Below are 19,569 nucleotides of genomic sequence, written 5' to 3'. Positions count from 1 at the left end.
GGCCCTCACACCCACCAGATCACGCCGAGCTGACAGTGTTCCTGGGGGCATTTCTCCACTGGTGCAATATGACATCAACATGGCCAGATGAGGAGTTAGTGACGAACAAGATCCAAGGTTTCTTGGTTTCACATCACATACTCAGCTTGAAGTTACAGATGACATCTAAGTTCTCTTTCATCTATCCATGTCCAGGATTACCAAGCAGGCCTGAATGGGAATCTTTATTGAAAACTCTTACTACAGAAATAAACCAAAATATAAAATTAAAGTCAAAATATAAAATCGAATTGTAATATATTACAGAATATTTCATGAGTAAGAGCAATGGAAAATGTGTATCTGCTTACATTAAGACAGAGCCTTGATTTGTACTACTGCTAGCTCCACAAAGCAATTGTTTAAAAATGACAAGTCACAAACATGTTAAAGTTCTGCTTTCCTTCATGCCTTGAATACTATGGATACAGTTTGCCTCTGCCTAATTCACCACTGAGGTAATACAGGCCAACTAAAAACATTCTTTCAAATTGTACCTTAAGTCACATACAAAAATAGTTAAAAGCACTATGCAGTGACCGTCTCCCTGCATATGCCTTTACATTTTGGCATCTTATCATGCAACAAGCAAAAAGAAAAAAAGAAATAAAAAATTGTTCTGTTTGAGACCTATAAATTCCCAGAAGCTCTTTTTTTTTTTTTTTTTTTTTTTTTTAAGATCACAATAAAATATAAAAACATCTCAAAGCAATTTATTGACATTACATTTCAGAGGAAAATAGTTTATTTTATGTTTCCTCCTCCAGACAGAAATAGAGATGGAGATTTCATACTACAAACAGTTTGCACCATGCCTTTCTTTCCTAGCCAGATTTCTTCACCCCTCTCTCCTAAAATGTGGGGCAACTCCATTTGAAGGGAAGCAATGAAGCTGGTACTTCAAGACTTTGGGAACCAGAAGTTAAAACACCATTATCAAGCCAAAGAAAAGAGCAGAAAAACCTCAAGACAGATGTTTCAGCATGCTGCTAAAATTGTGGCTAGAGTAAGGGGGGGGGGGGGGGGGGGGGGGAAGACTTGGATAGTTCATCCCCCAAAAAGCTCTGGTCTGCCAAAAGGAGGCAGAGTGAAATTTCAGTTGCTGCAGAGATGGTGAAGGAGGATAAGAATCAGTGTTGGGAAAGTGAGTATGTAAACTACCAATTTTTTTAATTTTTTTTTTTTTCAGACAACAGGCACTGGAGATTGCTCCAGCTTCTGTACAGCCTGAAGAGGAGAAATGGCCACAGGCATTATTAAGCATCTGTAACAGTTAGGTGATAATGTTACATTGACCAGAGCAGGACATTAATGCAGGACATGTGCCCCCCATAAACATTTCTGACCTCCTGGCATAAGTGAAATAATGGCTTCTGTGATAATTAGGTGCCTTGTGGGGTTATGGATTGGTAGGGTGTTGACTTTGGAGAGTGCTGGAAGACTGAGAAATAATAATGACACCAGCAGAACTAAGCTTTTCATACTGACTGAGGATCAGCTTTCTCCATTTCCTACTACTAGAATTTTGCTCTGTTCGAAAGTTATTAATAAGCAGACATTATAAATGTGGGAGTGAAAATAGCAGTCCTACAAGTCTGAGTCCTTTCTTAAACAAAAGTGTTACTAGTTATTGTTGTACTTTTAGTAGTAATATTTTGTATTCTTAGTATTAGAAAATGAGCAATAATCTACATGTCTGTTTGAGGGGAGTGTTAACTAGGTCTTACAGCAGATTTTCAAAGGCATTGATTTTAAGTCACATACAAGTGAAGAACAATTCACAGTACTATTCCATGAAACACTTACAATCAATGAACACTGATTTTGCATTAGAAGTTAATTATAAATTATGCCTTGAAATAGAGTCAGAAAATGAGGTCAGTTATATTGAAAGTAATAATGTACATAGTAAAATGGCAACAAGTGCACAATAAAGGGTGTATATATATATATATATAGTATATATATAAATATATATAAATTTAACAAATAAAGCTTTCTAAAAACCACTGTGTAACTGTTCAATACCTGTTCAAAATTAGGCATAATTTCTGATTAATGTCCTGGCTTTATAATGTTAAGACAAAATTGCAGAATTTCTACCCAAGCTACAAAATATATATTTTGTAACAACATATTTCACGTACACTATCATATTGGTGTGTAGTTAGACCATATAGCTACACGAAGTACATAGTGGAAGTTGTAATATTTCTCTTCAAAAATGTGGTCTTGGGATGCTGGGTCTGCTTGATTTTTTAGGAAAGTGGATAAAATGCATACTCCCAGAATCGTGGCATATTCAAAATACTCATTTTAAAATATGTTAAAACACTTCTATTTTTTAAAAGTACGGTTCATCAGAATGTGCTGAAAAGATCAGGCATGGCTTTGCCATTCAGATAAATGCCACCCTAGCCTTTATGCTTCACCATCAAGTAGTTCATAAAGTAGTCACAAATTCTGGCCAAAGTATTTCCTGAATTGGTGTACTGTCCAATGCAGTTAAAGGAGGAAATTCTTAGGTAGTTAAATATAAATTAACAGTGTTTTGTAACAAGCCCTAAATCATTCAAGGAGGTTAAGAACACCAACATGCCAGCAGGCACTCACTATCAGAATGGAGTAAAAACAAGAAAGGTCATCAGGAATCATAACAACAAATATGCATCCTTCTGCTGAGATTTCCACCTGCTGATATCTAAAATGGGACTGTTTGCTCTTACTGGAAGTACAACTTTGGATACTATTGTTTTCTAAACATCCTTATCATCAAGGAAGTTCAATTCTTTTCTTCTTGATAATGAGACATGTCCCTTGGCAAATGAGGTAAAAGTTGCTGTAGACAGAACAAACAGGAAATATCAGTTCCCTAGTGAAGTTTGATGAGAGTGGGGCAGGGAACAGAGGTTTGGTAGTTTGGGACCATATTTGCATTGTGGTTCTTCTTGTTAGGAAAAGCAAAGACAGATTTTCTCTCTTAATGTAGATCTTGATCCTGTCACAAGAAGTAGCCAAGAAGTCCATTCAGAGCCACTCCCTTAGCCAAAGGGCTTGGCAATGAAGGGTCTTGACAGAAGGGTCTATTGATACCAAATAAACAGATTGTTACTGAGATACCAAAAGACCTGCAAAGCAATTGGTTGATGAGTAGACCAAAAACACGAGCTAAGTTTCTGAAAGAGATGAATTTGACCATGTCATCACAGCCAAACCACGTTAACACAGGAGCACAGAGCTCAAGCATCCATCATCCAGGAGACAAAAGCATCCAACATCCAGACAAAACTTCAAGTGGAAAAAAAAATAACTGAACCCAGAAGTTTCCAGCCTAAGACAGGATAGTTGTGATATGCCAGAATATGCAATACAAAAAAATAATACTATTAATAATAACTGATTCTATACTTTCTTACATTTATTCTTAGTAATGTTTATATAAACACATAAATGAAGATGCTAGTTGTTGGTCAAATGATTCACCAACAAGATCATGCTAGTCAATACTAAATAATATAATTGTCTGCTAAAACCTTTCATTACATCACTTTATTGATTTACTTTTTTTTCCCACTTAGAGACAGACTTTCATCTTATCACATATCGTCACTCTAAAATTATTTGATTACTACAGACAGTACCTAACTTGGTTAGAACTGGAAGAACTGAAGAACGATAATTCCTCTTTTTTCTTCTTCATTTGCAAACGTTTTGTATCTAGTACTTTCTTGACACTTTTTTTCTTCTATTATATCAGAACAGAGCATGCACAGGAGATGGTGCAAATCTCTCTGGGCATAGTTCAGTTCTTTCTTCCATATATTTTTATGCTTTTTTTTTATACTTTGTAGAAGCCTTCCCCTTAGAAATGAGGCAAGAGTAGAATAACGGGAGGGGGATTATTTAGTAGGTGTGTCACTGAAACATTTTTAACTACTTTCTAAAAATTGACTACAGAATAATCTGAGGGTGTTCTTCCTATAAATCAGTGATTTCAGAAGCATTCCCTTCAAGAAATTCTGGGAAGGTAGTATGCATTTGGCTGGCTTTCATCAATACTAGATTTACCAATTAAAAAAGGTATTTTTTAAAGTCTAATATGATGTTTCAGAGTTCATAATCAAAGGATGTCTCCTTTATGATTATATGGAGTATCTATTTTTTGTTCTACCACAGACCCAGATCCTTACATGGCCAGAGGACAGACACATCACCACTGCTGACATGAATCTTGCCTGTTCAGGCTGGGGTAATTTGTAGTGAGTTGGCTTAATCAAGACTCAAAGTACTGTTCTACTCATAACAACAACAGCATAATATTCTTTTGTTCATTTTAAATATGTGGGACAAAATGTTCTCTCTTATGAGTCACCTCTTTAATATTCTGACACATAAGAACAAACAATCTACAAAGTGATACTAAATACTGAGCCATATTAACTCCTTTTCTCCTCTTCCTTTTTCCAGAATGGAGACAATACAAAACCAAGTCAGAAGACATCTTTCATCAACTATTCTTTTCAATCATTCTGCTCAGGTCAAATGAAATAAAGAAATCATTTCCTTTGAATTGTCCTAACCTATTGTATTTACGCCACGTGACATAATGGTCAAAATAAGTCCATTACATGAAAAAATCTCATTAGGGGTATGCCTGTTTTATGCCTTCCAGTTTTGTGGTTCTATTTATTTGATTTTTTTGCTTGCACACATGTTCAAGGATGTAATAGGTGAAGTTTTGACAGCTTAAACACTTTTAAAGAATATTTTGAAACTAACTCATTTTGCTATGAGTTGTGAACAGAATTTCCATAGTGACTTCAAAGAATTAAATTACTTAAAATAAATGATGCACAGTTCATTGAGTTCTTTAAGAGGTCTAGTAGTCGTGCTATATTACCTACCATATACATGTAGTCTCTGGTCTAGGCAACAGATAGAGAACTATCTCTTCAGACTTTATCAGTTTCAGAAGAAAGAGTTTGAAAGGATCACATTCTCTCAAAATTTAAATAGTTGCAGATTTAAAACACCACACACTAAATGCATAGTTATGATCAGCTGCTTTACAGAAACTTTAACCTCTTTCTACATGTGATTCTAAATACCTTTGTTTGGGAGATGTGGTCTACATGGTAATTTTAATTGTAGCTCAGATGAAAGGTGAAATTCTTTTTAAATGGAACAAGTTTTCATCTCAGGCATATGGTAAAGGGTGATATCGATAAAAGTAGTTCAGGAAATCAGTTACTAATCCAGCAAACTTCTAATTTAAAAGTTAGTTAAGGAGAGAAGCAAATCACATTTGAGATACTATTTCACTATTTCATTTTATTTTTTAAAAGGGGGAATTGTAAATCATTTTTGTTTGAAAAATTTTCTCCACTGACTAACTATAATGGATACCTAACCAACATACCACAGAAATTAGAATTTCATTACCTGGAGGGCTGGATTCTTTTTTCTGCTTCTCCAAGAGCCAATTCTATCCCTAACAGGGATGATTTACTCATCGTTTACTGATGAGAACTTATGAAAAAAACACTTGAGTGTTTTTGTTTGTTTGTTTGTTTTGTTTGTTTGTTTTGTTTTGTTTTTCCTTCAAAAGAGCTAATTAGCTTCATGCTATTGGTGAAATATCTCCCCAATCCACCACAGAGAAGGACTCATATCCTATTTTTCTTACTATTTATCAGAAGAGTGGACCATTAACTCTGGCAGAAGGGTGGAAGAAGAATCTCAGCACCTACTGCTAGGCAGGTTCAGTGGCCTGCAGCAATTTGGCAGAGATTTTAGCAGCCTCAGACCTGCAAATGGTACAGCTGAAGGTCATAATAGGATTCCTAATCCTGCTCCATGCCAACTTGCACATGAAGTAGTTTGTATATTGCAGCCTACGTAATAATCCATCTAAAGTTTGTTACTCATTGCTAGTTTAGGAAAAGCTGAAGGGTATGACGGAGAATATATGAGAGGGATGCAGATAACAGGAGAAAGATTGTCAGCTTTACAATAATCTTATTTCACAGCCAGTTTACTCTGAGGACAGTAATAATAGTAACAGAACTGGCCTTGCTCCTGATGAGTTTACAATCTACATAAATAAACAGATAGAAGAGGCTGAAGTGATCTTCTTCCCAGAAACATAAAAGCAGCCCTTGCACTTGACTCACTGTCGAGTGTCATCGTCCAATATGCCATGCCAGCCCTGGACAAGTGTAGCTCTCAGGCAATTAGGATGAAATACAATGCTCTCATTTTCAGATGTATCTATTGTAATTCATACAAGAATAAAAAGATATTTGAAACTAATAACTCATGGAGAAATGAAGAATGCGATCTCTTGTTTATTCTGAGCAGATATTGACAGGGCAATCAAAGCCATGACTGAGTGAAATTCTTCCTTTCCGTTTAATAACCCATAATTAATGCTGCTGTTTGCAAAACGTGCATGCTTTTCCAGATTCTGGTTCTGTTACAAAACCATGGTCAGATTATTATCAGTAGCTCTCCATTATCAAAAGTCTCAGGAAACAGAACACAGCTGCCTTTAATAACAAAAACAAAAGCATCTTTTCTTTTGTTGCATACAACCTCCGTGCATTTGCAGATGTGAAAGGTGACAAACCGAATGAGTTCTATGGGTTAATAATTTAAATTACTTTTTCTAATCATATATTTCCTAGATTATTAAGATTTTCTAACTTTTACATCTTTGTGATCCTGGAATCTTGTATCCACTGTTTTCACCTTTGTATTTGTGCTCTACAATAAGTTATCATTTCTTCCACATCAAAAAACAGAGAAGTCAAACTTTTGGCAGAAATAGCATTTAACACACCATATATAGAAAAGAGTTAAAGAATTATTGTAATCATTTATCCATGAATTAATGGTTTTTCATTTCTGAAATGGGAAATGCTAATATTTGCAAATCTAATACTGCCAATTTTCTATTATTTTATTTTTTAACTGTTTAGGCAGTAATATAATTGGTTAAAATAAATCAGTATGAAACAAGCATTTCTGAAAATGGTCATCCACTTCTAAAGTTACTTTCCAGATAGAGAAAATAAAATTGAGATCATAACAGGAAAATTTCTATAAAAGGTGGTAAAAAATAATGGAAGAGAGTAACTTGAAATCAATCACCATTGTAACCTTTACATTTTTATACCATTAGATATTTTTTTTATCCTCTTTCTTCCAAAATTCAAATGTAATAAATGTTCTGAGTGGTAGAGAAGTTATTTATGTTTTAATAACAGGAAAAAAAGAATCTATAAAAGTAATTATTACCCATCTGCTTTACGGTGCACAGCACTGAGCTTCCTGGCAGCACAAGCCTGGCAATACTCTGTAGTTTCTGCAAGCTTTAGTCAAAGAAACTTAGACGACATTGTTTTCCTTAAGAAAACAGAATGATGGTAAGAACCCCAAAAATATGATCTTGTACCTAATGTACATAATCACCAAGGCAATTCTCATTGAATTATGCAGCAGTATTTTTGTGCCTTTTTATTAAAGATATTACTAAGTGCTTTCAGTTATAAACTCAACTCAGTAAAGTCTGGATGCTGTTATTTAACATACACCATGTAGTGGAATATTCATAACCCTGTTGCTCTATTGCAACGTGTTGTAAATTGTGCACTTCCTACAAATGGAAAAATATTTCAAAGGAGCTCTTAATTATGGATGAAATTTCCCTAAACCAGAATATATACTAGCAAGTAGGCAACTTCATTTTGATTTTCTATACCAGATTCTCCTCTTATCATTTTTCATATTTTTAAGTAAAAATACTTCAGTGTTATTTTTAAGTATATCATCAAATACAAATTCAAAGTCCATTAAAAAGCAATAGGATGGATTCCATTAACTTCAGAGGGGCTTTGGATTACAAGCAATATAAATGCAACCTGATTAGCACAAAACTCAGTCTTAGAATGGCCAAATATTACATCACAGAATACAGTTCCTTCCCTGAGCTGTACCAACACAGCTAGAGATCAACAGAGATGCAGGAGCTTGTGATTGCTATGGACAAATGATAAAAAGTTATCCCTGTATTTTATTATCTAAAAGTGAGGAGAAATACATTTTGGTTCATATATACCAAAGTAAACAAAATGAAATTAAAGTAAAGCAATAAGGAAAAGGTAAGGAAAATTAATTTCAAAAAGGGCTTCGTATTTCTGCAATGTTTTCCCTAGAATTGCTAGTATCTTAAAGCAGAGTGTTTTTTAAAATTTAGACTCAACAAAAAACCGCAATTGTAAGCAGGAACTCAGCCTCAAGGTTTCCAACTAAATGAAAGTGGTTAGACTTCCTGGCAGAAAATAATTTTTGATGGAGAAATAGATTCATCTTAATGAAAATGAAAAGCACTCAGTTATGATGTGAAGAGGTCTCTCTGTGGAGATATTTAATTAAGAGTGATCTAATTTTATTATAAGTAATTCTCACAGTGTTGGCTTACTTCAAGTAAGCCTGTGCTAAAGAAAGGTGTCAAACAAGTTTATATCCTTAATTAGAAGAAATTTCATTTTCATCATGATGGACAGCCATGTGGCCATACAGCTCTTACTAAATTAATAGAATCTGTATAAATATAGACATAAGCCAAGCAGAAAATTTACCTCTGAAATCTCAATAAGCCAGTCAATTTTGAAAACAGCAGGGTTTGATAAACAGTGAGCTAATGAAAGATAATGATATTTCCAGTAATAGCATTTATAGAGTTTCAGAGAAGAGACGAGAGAAGGAAAAAAAGGTGTTTGGAGAGGGAGCAGACCATTAAGATTTGAGAGTGTATTATGAAGGACGGGAGCAAAGAAGAATTACATATACTGTATGTCTGTACACTGATTTTCTGTGGCTTTGTGTGTTGAAAAGTAGAGGGCTGGATTTGTTAGAGAAACAAAGAAAGCATTCAACTTTGGTAACAGACTTCTGCATGACTTGATTGACCAAACAAATCTCAGATGCAAGGATTTTAATAACCAGATGGGTGCATGTGTATCTCTAAGACACAGTAGTAGAGACAAAACATCTGTCAATTAGTTTTGCAACCACACTCTCCACATATTTGTGCTTACGCAGGAAGTTTAGCATTGCATATTCAAGAGAAGAAGTCATGTGCAGAAGTCATAAAGGATCTTGGAGGCTAGCCACATGTATATGAGGCCCAGTATATATATGAGCACAAGCACGAAAAGCTAGTCTGACTTCTGGTGTTTAAAGACAAAACAATTTTGTGTTTTCTCTTGCAGCTTGTGACTCCATTAGTAACACTGCAGGTTGTAAAAAAAAAAAAAAAAAAAAAAAAAAAAAACCTCACCTTGTGACTGCTTAAGATTGAATTTGATCAGCTTTTACCTCAGGATAGAGTAATTCAGAAACTAATCTGTACATGCAAGGAACAGCAACTGACTTTAAAATGGGCTGAATTAGATTCACATACAGGAGAAAACACCTGGCATACAGCTAGTGAAAGAAAAGTTGAATGTGCTTAGAAATGTAAAATGCACACAAATTAAAACATACTAAATTTTGGAGGGTTTTAATTTTTGCATTAATTAGTAACAAAGCAATTAGTAGCATTTTAACATTCTGATTGCCTGAGGTCATAAATAGTTAATGGTAAACCCAGAAATTATGATTGAGATCTCTACTTTCTAGCCTGGGAAACTGCAGTAGACATAAAGCTGTTTACCCAGTAGAAGTAAAACAGATGAGAAATGTAGGAAATGGAAAAACAGGTACAAAATGAATACTAGCACTATGCAGCACAGCAGCAAAAACAAGACAGCCTTTGCATAGCCTGATTCAAGTTTGAAGAGTGCTGAACATGGATGAGTCTATACAGTTACTCTAGAACTTTGACTAACTCTGATTTAATATCAGAACATCTATGAGAGAACATTTCATCTCATCAGTGTAATGGCTTTAATTCTTTTATTTTCATTTTGAACATTAAGTAATTGGCCGGTCTGATGTCAGATGTATTCCCTTCTGAGAAGTACTTAGCCCTTAGGATGAAGGCCAAACTTCTAGCTCTTGTCACATCAGGTCTTAGTGCACTTGAGCTGTACTTAAGGAATAAAAGCTGCCAGTGCATTTCCATGTTTCCATTTTGAATAGTTCAGAGTTCTTTGATGTCTTTTTCAAAAGGGTCTGTCTTAGCAGCTATCTTTTGTTAGCTTTCATAGTTAATTATCCACACATTTCTGAAACCTTCTGAAGATCATCCATGATATCTAATAAAAGCTGACTGGTAGAGGAATTATCTAGGAAAATATGTTACTGTTTCCTCACCAATGACACTGTGGCTAGAAAAGTGTATATTGCTGTACCTTGCTACCATAAAGATGACCAATAGTGTGGAATGAATTAAACAGATGAAATGATTAAAGGTTTGGAATGAGTAACGTGGTTTTGAGGAAATGCTATAATCAACATGGTTTGGCCAAGAAAATTTCAGTAGGAGATGTGATTATCTTCTACACAAGCATAAGCACCAAAAAAAAAAAAAAAAGAGGAAAAGAAACTGTTTAGGGTGAATCCCAAGGAAACATAGCCAGTGCTATCTGGACTAAATTGAACAATGGAAAATATCAGAAGAATGCACTAAAGGTGAGAGGTGACTGCTTGTGAAGTGTTTTGGTAAGGGCACTGATGCAACCTTGAATAGGATCGCCAAGTCTGATAGCCTGGGTCAACCACAAAGTTTATTTAGTAGAATTTTTCTTTACCAAGTTTTAAGAGTTTGTTTTTATTTGCTTTGTTTTCTCCATTACATCATTGTTTTCATATTAAAGGACAGATCTCCAGCTCATATTTATCGTATTCAGCAAGGTCTAGAACAAAATCTAGGCTTTGACCATTTGATATACAATAGATTTATTCATAATCAACAAAATAGTATCGAATCTCCAAAACTTCTTGTGGATAAAGGAAAAAAAAAATAGTGAGTCATTGCAGGCAAGGTTTGAAAGCATAGATTTTTCTTCATAAGAGAATGTCTAGGTAACATTTATAGAAAAACAGCATGATTTGTGACAATAACTCATGCCACTGCATTTTATGGAAAGATTCTAGCAAGCTATGAAAGACAAGACAAAAATTTTCAGTGCTTCAAAAAAGGATGAGTGTCTTAGATTTTTACTTAACATTGCTATTTTTCTAATGCTAAACTATTAATTTTTTAAGGATCTACATATTAAACAGTAACGACTACATCCTAAATGTAAAATACACAGTGCACAAGTGTAAACAGAGTTCAGTTTGAAATATAGAAGTCACCAACAACAATAGAACTCTGTTAGACTGATTACCAGACTGGTACATTTTTCTGAGAGAGTATCAAAACAAATAGTAAATAACCAATTTTATAAACTATAGTGCATGTAATATTTTTCCTTAGCAGCTATACTTTTCAAATGTATTGATTGAATTAAGCTATGTTTTTTTGTGTACTATTAAGTCCCAGATTAATATGGGACAGCATACCCCATACTGATAACATCAAACATCATACTTTATACAGACCTATGTTCAATAATTACTTTTAAAAATTCCATACCTGAATTTAAAAAATTAAAACAAAGAACTACAGCTGTGTTAAATCACTCCGTGTTTCATGACACCTTCAGTGTGAATGGTCCAGGAAAAGTTGCAGTATTCCAATCTCATATTTCCATGTTTCATTTTGAAAGTATTTCTTTTAATAGTGTGAATGTGAAAACAGCATATCCCAGCAACCCTATTGACTGAAGTAAATGTCACAGTACATATCATAAGCAATATACAATATTAGGAAAGAATAGGTCAAAGTGTCTCGGAGTTTGGTAAGAGCACTGAGCACAGTATCCTTTCTCGCCAGTATCCTTTGATGAAATTCAGAGTGATCTGATATTTTTCATTGCCTGTGGTATTTAAAGTTTTGCTCAAGTTCTCTGTCCTTTTTTTGCTGAGGTATACTGCCAATAGAATAACTAACTGGAGGTAAATCACTGAGGCCTTATTTTGCTGTATATATAGTAATAGTTATTTAACTAATTTAACTAATATAGTTAACTAATATAGTTAACTAAAATGTAGTAATTTAATTATACTAACATTTATTTGTGAATGCAATGCATCTGAATCTGTGAGCTATTATTATCTCTGTAAGACGTTTGTTATCTTTCTCGAGGATACCTAAATTGTAATGGAATCCTAAAAGAGAGGGAAGTTTTTCTAACTGGTTATAGGACAACCCTCGTGCAAAAGAATTCAGACAGAAAGAAAAAAAAAAAAAAAAAAATTTTTTAAAAAAAAAAGTTAAGAAAAAACTAATGATCGCAAAGCATACTGTCCATGTTCTTGCTTCATCATATTTTGCAAACAGCGAATTAGTCTGCACTTTCTAATAAACAATGCCCACAACAGGACACAGCATTCATCCAAGTAGCAACAAGCTTGTTTTGTGGATGGCACAGCCCTCTTGTTAACAAACCATCACACTATTACACAGTTGACTCATGTTTTCAGGTTAATTGCTGCATTTTTAACAATGAAAATAGGAAAGAAAGAAAAAATTTTTAAAAAAAGGAGAAATATTAAAAATATGAAGATCTGTTAAAGAATCAATTTCCTCAGAATTAGTGCCTCTCTGATTCAGAGAAAAACAAGAGATTGGAACATAGAATATTCCAATGCAACAGTATAACAATTGATTTAAGCACTGATTTAAGTTTTGTCAACCAAGCCACTAAGTTATTTGTTGTTGCACAATTCATCCCTCCCTGAAACAGAGGAAAATCACTGTTCATTTCATGTGGTGATGAAGTGTACTCAAGTGTTTTTCTGGTGCAGAAGGTAAAAGAGAGAATCTGTACTTTCTTTGTTGAAACATTTACAAGGAGTTCAGCCTTGCTAAGCCTTTCAAGTGTGATGTAGACAATTAAGTGATGCTTGCAGAAATAATTGAGTTTCACAATACAGGATATCAACTACCATTTTATAACACCATTCCTTTAGGTAAAGCAGTAAATCAACAAAGAAAAATAAAGTTTATGGGCTGTATAAAATTCATCTATCTGTCCAAATTTTCTCATTTAAATGTTCCATTCCACTTTATTTATTTATTTATTTTTAAAGGCAAAAAATGCTTGGCATATTGAATTGCTTGGAATTTAATTGTCTATCCTCTAGAAAATCCTACTCATAACTAGGTTTGTCCTGTCTAATTACAATGATTCAGTAATGCAGCAAATACTTTGTCACAGTTTTTCACACTTTCACACATAACTCAATGAGGTGTCTATGATTGCAGTGCCCTGATAAATTACAGGATTGCAGCAGGATTTTATTGGCTAGATTTTGGACCAGGGTTTCCCCAAAGACAGTGTTCCAGCCCTGCAGTTCAAATGACCCTTTCCTTGGCTTTATCCCAGGCTCCAGCCAACACTTCTCCCAGCATCAGATAGGTTTCACTCTGCCACCAGTTCCAAAAACAGTTCTGACCCTCCTTTATTAATGAGAACATTTGTTAAATATGTTCTTTTATGACTAGAAAAAGAAAACTCCTCTACCTGCTTTGCAGTATAAGAATACTTAGAAATATTTCTTAAGGCAGAAGACTGCACGAAGAGAAAATCAGGAATAATATAAGCAAGGGAACCACATGTTCCTGTTTGATTTGACTGCCCACAGTGAAACACAATTCTGTGCAGGCTCTGTACCTAGAACACCTCTATTGCATTTAGCTATAAAATGGCCCACATCTGTTTCCATAGATCCTAAATTCATGCAAGCTGAAATACTACTTATGTAGTAGTTCACATTCTCCTGGGTGACCAAAGTAGAACTGCAAGCTACCAAGCCTGTAACTATTATAACACTGAGAAACAATTTCTTAGCAAAGTGAGAGAGTTCAAGCGTGAAGCTCAGAAGAAAAAGAAAAATTTTTAAATCACGTATAAGAAGCTGCATACCAAAAATCCTTCCTGGTCAGAAAATCTATCTAAAAATAGTTGGGAAAATTGTAAACAATGTTACCTGCTTTAGTAAACTATAAATGGCAAGTCTTCATGAAAGATTATACCTAAATGAGATCATACTATTTGCAATTATTCTGAAATGTAATTAACTCAAGCTCAGATTCATGGTACTACATATTTTTCCCATGTGTTTAATGTTGACAGGAGCATATCTGCATCAGAAATTGAATTTCTGTATGTTTTTTGTTGTTGTTGTTTTTGATTTCCAGTGGTCCTGAATTTGAATGAGTAATTCACTCAGGAATGAAGGAATTAAAGTTCTAACACAGTCTTAATATTGCTGCAACCAGTCACTGCTACGAATTTATATTTCATGCTCATTTTTTTTCCTTTATGCAAATTTTTCTCATGTTTTCAGATGAGACCTAGCCCAGAGACTGCAAAGAACCTAAACACTTGAATCAAATTCTATGTATCATGAACCAGATGTTCATCAGAGAACCATTACTGAATTTGAAAAAGTGTATTTCCAAGAGCTTTGAGCAGCAATAGTCTACATCTCATCCTATTACACTAAATTTTGATTAAATGTCAAAAAGTGCATGGTCTTTGGTGTTCTCTATTGATAATAAAATTAACCTCCACGGGAGTTCACAGTGTAGCAGGCTATAACTTTTGCAGCCAGAACCAATTCAGCATAGCCTGCCAGACATTATTTTTGTTAAAACCAAAGGACTTCCATGTGAGTAACTGGTATTCTTGCACCACTGTGTAATAAACATTTGATTACCAAAGTATGTGGCAGTCTTAGGTCTCCTTCACAAAAAGCTAAATGCAAACACATCTCTGTTGTGCTTAGGCCCACAGTTTTAATCAAGTGTAGTCAAAGTTTAAATTTATCCCAAAAATGTGAGAGGTGGTTACCATAAATTGAGAAGTTAAAGTTGTTTAATGTGCTTGCCTTTGCTCTTCTTCAAAACTTGAGTTTCTGTAAACATAAAAATGGTGCTTATGTGTTACTTTTAAACCTTCTATCAAGGGAACTAGAGGTCCTCTGGATTAAATACAGTTGTCTGGTTCTGTCCCTTCTGCAGGGAAAGAAGTTACATCCATTGCTTTGCCTTGGCTGCAGACTAACAAATTGCAGTTTCCATTGGTCATCTGGCCCATGTTCATTTGTTTCTGGGTTTAAATATCTATATTGCCTCCTTGCAATCCAATTTCAGTGATATTGAGACAGTTTCTGAATTAACACTGTGCTTCCCATTTACAGAATTGTTACAGTCTAGTAACAGGCACCAGGCAACCGTATTCATCTCTACCCAATTAAATTTTTTTCTTTAGAAATTTCTCCCCTCCATAGTATTAACAATGAAATGGTGACACATGAAACAATTCCTCAAATATTATTTCAAGAGATATTAAATGGTTCTCATCACCACCTGCCTACAGAAGTGCTAACCATCATCACTGGATCTAGCATGGCTCCTTGAATCCTATGGAAGTTAAATTATTGCTTTAAAATAATAGATACCTCTTAGAGATTTCCCCAACAAGCCTCAAAATAGTCTTGCTTTTAACGAAACCTTTTTTAATAAAAAATGTGTTTTCTTGGATGATCAGAGAAACAGCAGTAAGAGCTACTGTTGTTTTTCTTCCTTGTTTATCTCATTCTACCATTAATTTTCTGTGTACACAAGTGAGAACCTAATTCTACTAAGAGTTAATGAGAAGTGTATCTCCCGTGAAATTATTTCTGATAGGGAAAAAGTTCCTTAACAAAAAGGGATTAGAGAAGAAAAATCTTTAATGATAGCCTCAGTAGAACCTCTTTTCCCTAGAAGTTTCTTTAAAGTCCAAAATAAGAACAGCATCTACTGAGACCTCACCTTCAAACTGCTTGTGTGGCAGTGTGGCTTTCTAGTGAGACTCTCTGGAGATCATTGCTAGACTCCTGATGTATTAAACTGGTTCTTCTAGGAGGAGATAATCTGAAGTGACTATTCACCACTTAGCCAAAACCTGTGCACTAGGACATCCTGAAAGATTAGCCATGATCTCAGTCTAACTTTGATTACACCTGAGCAGAATCTCCACTTTTCCATCAGCATCACAGCACCAAAGAAAGATACAAATCTCCATACCAGTCTTAGCAGAAAAGAGCAGGACTAATTTCAAAAGTGCTTGAGTAGACGAAGGACCTGACTTTCATCATAACTAATATCAATGAAGCAGTGAAATCATTTAAATACTTGAAAAATCCTACTGTTTTTCCAGCCCCACTCCAGGAAGCTTAATCATACCTTTCTATCAAGTGAAGTTTGCAGTATGTGCCCATATCCACTCTATCCCTAATTCTGAGAAGCCAAATTACAATACACTGCATGGGAGTTCACAGAGCTAAAGAGCACAAGACAGATTATCAGTGGAAGATAGTTTGCTTTCCAATCAAAAATGCAGGTATTCAGTTCCTGCCCAACCTGTTTGCAGCCAGTGTTGTTTCACAGCTTTTCCTGCTATACAGAAGAACCCCTGTATGAGATGACATTTCCTAACACAACTAAAAAAAGTGTTACTACATCAGCATCTTAGTTGATAATTGATCATTGCAATGAGCACCTGTTTTGCCCTGACCAATCTACAGAAAGATCTGATATAAGAAGGAGGGTCAAGACTGGATATATTTTTGCTTTTCCTTTTTTCCCCCACTGACAAAGAAACAACATTCCCACTCAGATAATAAAATTATCACCTTTAAACACAGCAGAAGACTACTATCAACAGACACAGCAGCTCTATAAAATGTTGGAAAGATTGATATAAAACAAGATGATGTATATAACTCAGAAAACTCAGAAATTACATTTGAGTATTGGAGCCTATTTTATTCTTGAAGATTGATGAAGCAAGGCTAGAATTCATATTCTTTGTTAAAGTGCTGAGAGAGAAAAATTGTGCAAGTACCAAAATTTTAGATAAGGAAACAAGGAAAAACAGCTGACCTAGAATAACTACCACTTACCTGATAGAAGATAAAACAGTATATATGTTGGCCTGATGCATCATCCTGTCTTTCCCAAAGGATTTGTGAGAAAAGCTTTCAGATACTATTCCCCTGTGACATGCCCTTTGGGGACACATTAAAAATAACTTATAATTAATTATTAAACATAATTTAATGATTAATATTATTAAATAAAAATATTAAATTTACAGTTTATAATTAATTACTTATTAATACAATTTATCAATTATTAAAAGAAGAAGAATTGCATATGGAATGAAAAGCCTGGCAAAGACAAGAAAATCATTGCCAAGTAAAACAGATGAGGAAGTAAAGAGTAGAGCTAGTGGATGCACTAATAGGATAGAAGGTATCCTATTGCCTTTTATTGAATTGAAGAGTAACAGGGACCAGGAAGAATGCAGAAATGTTTTGGAACATAAAGGCAGTAAACAAACAGCACACTCCATATACCATGTGCTATGAGGTGAAAGGTTAAAGAAAAGGAGATTGCTTCTTCAGGAAACCTAAGTATCAGCACTTGGTACCACTAAATAAAAATGGTTAGAAACTGTTAGGCTTAGGGGGAGAAGACAATAGAATTTATACATATATTTACACAAATAAATTTTTATGAGTTACTGAGCTTCTGGAAGCAAAATAGTGAGCTTCAATCAAACTGAAAATACAGCTGCTAGGAAGCTGATTGCAGTCCAGTTAGGTCAGGGATGAACCAGTTTCATTTGGGGGGGAGATGAAAGAGCCTATTCTGGGGGCTCACCACAGCTACACTCTTTGCCTGCTCAAGCTCATTAAACCCAAAGATGATTAAAAATACTGTGCCTTCCCTTCCTAATATAGATTCAAAATGGCACACCATTTTGCTGTGTTGGATAGAAAGGAACATGTAAATAAAGTTTTATGTCTGTATTTTCCTGATAGACTTTAGCAAACACTTAAAGTTCTTTCGAGCGGCAAGAGAAACTCAGACTTCTATTTTATAAAATTCACAAGTTGTCATGACTACATAAAAGTGCAATACAGTACTGAGATAAAGTATATTCACCCATTCCTCTATCCTATGTGCTGCTGAATATTAAACCTGTGATTAAAAAAAAAAAAAAAAAAAAAAAAAAAAAAAAAATTTGTAAAACATTTAAATGAAAAGTATTATCTTTCACTGTAGTCAGTTTATAATTAAATCCTACTTTTAGAGACAAGTATATGTGACTACCATAAGGCATATTCGCCCACCTCATCATGTAAGTAGAGCTGGCTGCATCATCAGCAGTGCCAGCTTTGCACACACATTTAGCCAAATGTCTAGGCTTTAGCTGCTGTTACTAGGAACTTTCTGACACTCATTTGAGGAACAGGTTGACACTCAAATGTCGTGGGAAGTCAAGGGAGCCTCCATCAACTTCAGCAGGGCCAGGCTGAAATCAGTGAAAGGCTGATTTTTATAGTAGAAATACAGAGCAGACTGTGTGGCTGTCATTAGAGCAAAAGCTATGGAAGGCTGTCATATGTGCACCTAAATATAATGCAAGTAGGGGAAAAAAAAAAAAAAAAAAAAAAAAACTTTATTTAAAATGAGGAAAAAGGTAGAAAACATTTTTAAAGGGTGCAGAGATATGATGATAACCAGATTATATAAGTACCTAGGAAAAAAGAAGATAGCTTGGTAGCTATGCAGCTACCATGTTTAAATCATAACCTAGCTTATGTCTCAGGACTAGAAACAGACACATAAACACAGAGTTATTTGTCCCAAAGCTGAAGTGCAGAATGCACTGTCTCTCTGAAAACAAAGATCAGTGCTTGGAAGCGGTTAAACAATATTTATAATCTAATACGGATCCATAACACTCAGCAAAAAGTTTTTTTTCTTTGTTTTTAAAGCACAGGTCTTTTCCACTAGTGACTTGAGCAACATCCTTTTCAGAGGATACATTTAAGAAAGAACTGGGAAATGAGGGAAATGAGTAAAATTTTTAACACTGGCAGATTGTTTTCTTTTATGTAAAAAGCCCCAGAGATTTGATGAGACAAGAGTATTCAAACAGAAAAATTGATTTCATAATAAATAAACTTTTAAATTATTCTGGTATATTCAATCAATCAAAGATGTTTTTCCCAGTTCAGAAAAACTTCTTATAGTTTTATTAATTCTTTTTTTCTTGCAACATAAAACAACCTAACTTATCTCTTCAGATAACTCTTATTTGTCTTTTTCCTGAATCTTGCGACCTCATTTTCATTTGCATCACCAGCCAATCCTGTCATTAGGATTTAGAGATTTATTAAACATTTCATGGTAATCTTGGTAATGTATTTGTGATGTATTGAATTTGGTCTTAATGAACTTTTGTTTTAAAGAAACATAAACAAAGGGGACTTCTGCTCATCCAATGCAATTTGGCTGTAGAAACACGCAGAAGGGAAATGAGTTGTCCCATAGTTAGCATATTGGTCTGGAACTCAGAAATTTCTGGTCTAGTTCCCTGTTCTGCTGTAGACTTCCCGGGTGACCTTAAA

The 19,569-nt window shown here is 34.6% G+C and overlaps 1 protein-coding gene across 2 annotated transcripts in view; it reads right to left on the bottom strand.

Moving 5' to 3' along the window:
• The window catches only part of PTGFR (prostaglandin F receptor), a 52,604-nt gene that overhangs the window by 18,811 nt on the left and 14,224 nt on the right, over positions 1–19,569 (bottom strand). The window lies entirely within an intron of this gene.

Source organism: Aythya fuligula, chromosome 8, assembly GCF_009819795.1.
Source record: "Aythya fuligula isolate bAytFul2 chromosome 8, bAytFul2.pri, whole genome shotgun sequence".
NCBI lineage: Eukaryota > Metazoa > Chordata > Aves > Anseriformes > Anatidae > Aythya > Aythya fuligula.
Note: the sequence above shows the minus strand (reverse complement) of the source record. Positions and strands in the feature narration are given on the sequence as shown.